We start from the raw sequence: 5,768 nt of genomic DNA, 5'->3' as shown, positions 1-5,768 counted from the left end.
AATCTCAATTACCATTTGTGTTGGCAGCACTGTCTGCACTCTGTCGACCCTCTGAGTGAAGACTTTTCCCCTCATGTTTTCTTTGAACATTTCACATATCAAATCTCCCCTCAGTCTTCGACCCACTCGGGAATAAACTGCTGACATATGTAATCTTTCCTTTTTAATTCAAAACATTCAGTCTTGGCGATAGCCGTGTAATTTTTTTCAGCATTCTTTCAATCTTATTTGAATCTTTCCTGCGGGTAGTTGCGCCCAACCGCACACTATATTCCAGATTGGGCCCCAATAAAGCCTTAAACAACAGCAACGTAACATCCCAACTCCTGTACTCCATACTTTGGTCTATGAAGGCTAATGTGCGGAAAGCTTTACGACCCTGTCTAACTGCGCCACAACTTTCATTGAATATGGACCTGTATTCCCAGATTCGTTTGTTCTATCGTACTCCTCAGTGCCCTATTTCTCATTGTGTCAGACCAACCCTGGCTGGTCGGCTCAGAGTGCAGAATCTAAAAGTTGTGTGTGTTAAATCCGATCTGACATTTTTCAGCCCATTTTTCCAGCTGGTCCAGATCCCGCTTCATGCTCCGGTACTCTTCCTCGCTGTGGACTACACCCGTTATGTTGTTGTCATCGGCAGATTTGCTGATCCAGTTCGCGACTTTATTATCCAGATCACTGATATAGATGACAAACAACAACGGACACAGCAGCGATCCCTGGGACACTCCACTCATCACAGGTCCCCAGTCAGAGAGACAACCATCCGTTACCACACTCCAGCTTCCCCAGCATAGCCAATGGCGAATCCAATTTACTTCCTCATTGTGAGACCCGAGCGACTGATCCTTCCCGAGCATCCTCCCACACGGAAACTTGACAAATTTCTTCAACAGCATTGCCGGTAACTGCCTGGTAAAGATCTGTAAGATTGGTTAGATATGGCCTACTATGGACTGGACCATACTATCTATCGCTAATGTTCCTGTTTGTCCAGATACTTCCCTTCATACCCCATGACCAGCGTAGTCCGAACACTGAGGACAATTTCTCATTTCGTAGTTCTTGACGAGTTATTTCCAAGCAAAACTATTGCTATCATCCAGCGGTCGGCACTCACATTTATGGACTATTGTTGTTAAATTCTCCTGCAGTATTTTCAGACGGTTTGAGAGTAATCTGGAAAAGGAAGGATTCGTAGCATTAAATAATTATTCGATTGGACTTAAAAAGTAAGATACAGTACACTAGATAGGGCGCAAAACATAGAATATTACAGCACAGTACAGTCCATCGTCTCACGAGGTTCTGATAAACTTTCAACTAATTTAATTTCAAACTAACACATCCCCCCTGCGTCTGAATCAGAATCAGAACCAGATTTAATATAATCGGGATTTGTGGTGAAATGTGTTAACCTTAATGTAGCAGTACAATGAAATAAAGTATAAATAAATATAGAGGAAAAGAAACTGAGTTGCTGTTGGCGGAATGGAAGAAGCTGTTCCTGAATCGCTGAGCGTGAGCTTTCAGGCTTCTGTATCTCCATCCCGATGGTAACACTGCAGAGGGAATGTCCTGTTGATGGGCAACATTAATGATGTTAGAAGAAACACCCCTTTTCATAATGATCAGTGAGGTACAGAATATCTGCATTTGCCAACAAGAAACTTTTATTATTTCAACTATAAAGCACGCAAGTTAACACGCCACCTTCACTCCATGACACTCCACGAGCAGTCAATGAGGAGAAAAGTTATTACCGGGGAAAGGAGTCGACTCTGGCCAGAGAGACGGGAGGGAGGGACTGGGGAGAAAGAGACCGGGACAGAGACTGGTGAGGTAGCGAGAGAAAGAAGTGGGTAGATAAAGACCATGGGGAGGGAGGCCGGGAAAGTCGAGGGATCTGGTGCGGAGAGAGATCGCGGGTTGGTGAAAGATTTTCGATGGGGAGAGAGATCGGAGTCGCGTGTTTGGTGTCGGTAGAAAGCGGGAGGGGGATAGACGGGAGAGAGATGACCTGCGAGGTGATGCATTTTTTAGGCTCCAGTAAGAGCGGGATGTCTACATTATTGATAAGGATTTAGGAGTTTTGAGAATTGTTTATAAATCCAAAGATCCACGATGGCACTGGCGATACACGCGACGTATTGCCGACAGCTCGCAAAATGTCGAGATTTATATCTGCCGAACCACTGCGGCTGCAATCTGAAAACCCTAATTTCCCTTTAAGAAACGTACTTTTGAACTGTCTAAATTAATCGGCAGAGTAACGAGCTGCTGAAGGACCAGGTGGACTTGACTCTCGGGAATGCAGGTGCGGCACCTTTCAGCGATCAGCGAAGGTCAGCCATTACCATTGCCGGAAAAGAGGTCGGTTCGGAAGACTTCAAGTCAGACTAAATCGATGGGCGACGAAGCGTCCTCTACCCGGCATCTTCTTCGCGGAAGGCCAATTACTTGAAAACAAGATGCATTACGTCAGCGCAACATTGCAGTTTCGGAGGGAAATGAGGGGTTTCTGTCTTCTCTGTTTCATGGAGACATGGCTCAATTCGGTGGAACAGCCGGAAGAATTCTCAATCCACCGTTCGGAGAAGATAAGAAGGTATTGTGGTGCTGGGGTGGAGGGGGGGGAGGGATGTGGAACAGCGGTGTTGTTTCATGACTAACTCTTCATGCTCTCCGTACATAGCGGTCTTGCCGCACCCTTGTTCCCCTAATCACAACATTCAATGATTAAGTTCTGTTGGTGCTGCTTACCGAGAGAGTTCTCCTCATTGATCCGGACGGCACTTCACATACCGCCAGAGCAGATGTTAAGCAAGCATACCATGTACTGTGTGCCGCGACCAGCAAACAAGGACTGCCTACCCTGAGGACTTTCAAATAATTGCGGGTTTTCTATCAGGCTTATTTGTCATCAGAACATCATGCTCAGTACCAGCGGCTCCCGCACACTCGACCACGGTTAGAGCACGATCAAAAAGCCCAGCATTCCATCCCCAGACCGTATTTCGGGCATTCTGAACGTCTGGTTTTCTTTCTCCTACCTCCATCCAGGCGGAGGGTGAGGAACAAAACACCAGATGTATCGGCGACAATGTCACGGGAATCGGGGGCCAACTACTGAATTGTTTCGAGGCGAGGACAGAAACAAAAATGACGCAGGGCTCATAAGAGAATCTGAATTTTACCATCTTTATAAAGACACTGGAGAACGAGTGTTTCCCACCGATTCATACAGTCCAGAGTGTTGCTTAACCAGAAGCACTGGGTGAACAAGAGATATGCAAAGTGCTGAGCAGTAGATTCGTGACAATATTTATCACATTCATTCATTATTATTATTTATCCATTGATTTTGTTTTGTATTTTTCTGATTTGATAGTGTATGTTGCTGTGATGCAGCGCATCATCAGCTTTCCTGGTGGTCTAGTGGTTAGGATTCGGCGCTCTCACCGCTGCGGCCTGGGTTCGATTCCCGGTCAGGGAATAAAAATATTTCCTGCTGTACATTAATGTGTTGATTTTAAATTATTTTGTGTATTCATTGCTCGGCAACAACCCCATTCCTGTCAGTGTTTAAACTGCATCCGCCTGATTCAGCGCCATAAAACCACAAAATATAGAAGCAGAATTCGGCCGTTTGGCCCATCGGGTTTGCTTCGACATTTCCTCTCAGTCCCATTCTCCTGCTTTCTACCGAGTGTACTACCTCTTTCCGTCTACAAATGCTGCCTGACCCACTGTACACTGTTCCTGCAGCGATTCGTTATTTGTTCTGTATGACACTTGTTAGACAATGAAAACATGACTTTGAAAAAAAAAATCGCAGGTGCAGTCTCAATAAAGCTGGAAATAACTGTGCGAGGTCTTACAGACAATAACTTGCAATCGATACAATGTAGATTTGATCTTCTTCACTCCTCACTGCACCTCAATCCACTCAGAGACGCTGTCTCTCTGTAGAAGAGGGTGACCACACCTTCCCCATATTGGACTCTGGTCCTACTCACTCAGTTTGCCTACATCACCTTGACTCATCTGCCCGGGGTCATCATGGCTCAAATCTCAGTGAGTATTGTCAGGTCCGGTCGGGTTTATTGCCGTGTGCATAGGGACGGTGAGGGACAGGTACAATGAAACACTTGCAGCGTCATTGCAGGCTCGAAAAGACAGTACGCAGAACATAAATTGTACAATTCTGCATCATGAACAAACGGTAGATATAAATCTTGTGCCAGTTTCAGACTCGGAAATGATTCATCAGGCAAACCGATGACATAGATTGTGAACTATTATATCCACGGGGGAGCATGCAGACCCAAGAAAGGCCTGTTTATTCCTTTTCTTTAAACAGACAGACAACAGAGAGAAGGGCGAGTCTCTTGTCCTCTTCAGCCAGCCCCGGCATTCAATAAGATCAGGCTGGCCCAGACATTTTCTCAATCCTCCCCCCCCCCCATACAGCAGTTGCCGGTCAAAAGTCGGCCGGTGTCCTCCAGCAAATCTTCTACCGTCTCCCCATGTGACAGGAGATAAACTTCTGTCGCCCGCCTTTATTTCGACGCCCTGACAGCGCCCCCAGCTTCGATCAGAAGCATATGGATATGAATGTTATATAATGGGACATTGTTCTGAGTTTTGCTCAGTATTGACGGGACTTTGGGGAGGTAGAAGCAGTCAGAGTCTGTGGGAGGGAACAACTCCTGGGTGAAACCCTTTCCGCAATTGGATAACACATTGGATTAACATCTGCATACACGAATGGGAGCAAGGTAGGTTGCACGCCTTTTGATTAGATTGTTTGATGTCGGACCATTACAACGGCTCAGTGACAATCGGCGAGGGTGGTTTTGACGGAAGGTCAGCGAACCGATTTGTCTATGGCAATAGGCGAGGTTGCTCGCTAGACAAGAGAGCAATGGGGAGTCTGTAGAGTGAGTGATATGAAACCGGCGAAAGCTTTCCACGTTCAGAGACCGTGCTGCCCACTTCAGTGAAAGGATGAAGTCCACTTCTTTACACTGACGCTGAAATATCCGTTCTCTGCATTTGATTCTTTTAGCTTTACAGGTCGGTAAAGCTACAGACTACAAAGCGTTTAAGCTGCCCAGAAGGGGATTGATCAGAGTCGTAATAGAAATGAAATTTGCACAATGAGTGTAAAAAACTATAACTCTGCCGGCTGGTACGTAGTTGTCAACTGAACACAGACTGCAGCCAGGCTATTAAATTTTTATTGGCAGTGAGGTTTCTATTCCCTGGCGCTGTAGTTTGAGCGCTGCAAACAGGATTTGAACCTAAGCGGCGAATCCCCATTGGATTTCAAGTCCAACTCCTTAACCACTCGGCCATCGCAGCTCCATCAATGTCCATTGCACCCACCGTAGCACTGCACCTGAAGTGAGGGTTGTACTTGATTTATTTTCGGTAACGGAAAAGGTGATTCATCATTCCAATACAAATAGTATAATTCGACAGCTTTGGAATTTGTTTCAACACAGTTACGTCAGAACGTGAATGTGGAGGGATAATACTGCCGTCAGTATCGTAAATGAAGGAGATTTCCATTGTTGGGGATAAAAGTCAGGATCAGAATCAGGTTCATAATGACAGACATATGTTAACATTACAATGTTGCTTATATATTCTAGCCCTCCTGAACCGAATGTTAAAATTGCATTTGCCTTACTTTACCGCTGACTAAGCCTGGAAGTAAACATTTAGGGAATATTGCACAAGGTCTCTTTGCACCTCTG

At 45.6% G+C, this 5,768-nt stretch overlaps 1 non-coding gene across 1 annotated transcript; it reads left to right on the top strand.

Annotated features, from left to right (window-relative positions):
* The first annotated feature begins 3,427 nt into the window (after positions 1-3,427).
* On the top strand, positions 3,428-3,499 carry trnae-cuc (transfer RNA glutamic acid (anticodon CUC)). The gene has a single exon. It is a non-coding gene; the product is annotated as a tRNA-Glu (tRNA).
* Positions 3,500-5,768: the final 2,269 nt, after the last annotated feature.

The sequence above is a fragment of the Hemitrygon akajei genome, unplaced genomic scaffold (genome assembly GCF_048418815.1).
Source record: "Hemitrygon akajei unplaced genomic scaffold, sHemAka1.3 Scf000129, whole genome shotgun sequence".
NCBI classification, from domain to species: Eukaryota; Metazoa; Chordata; class Chondrichthyes; order Myliobatiformes; family Dasyatidae; genus Hemitrygon; species Hemitrygon akajei.
The sequence above is the reverse complement of the archived record's forward strand: the minus strand, read 5'-3'. Positions and strand labels throughout refer to the sequence as shown.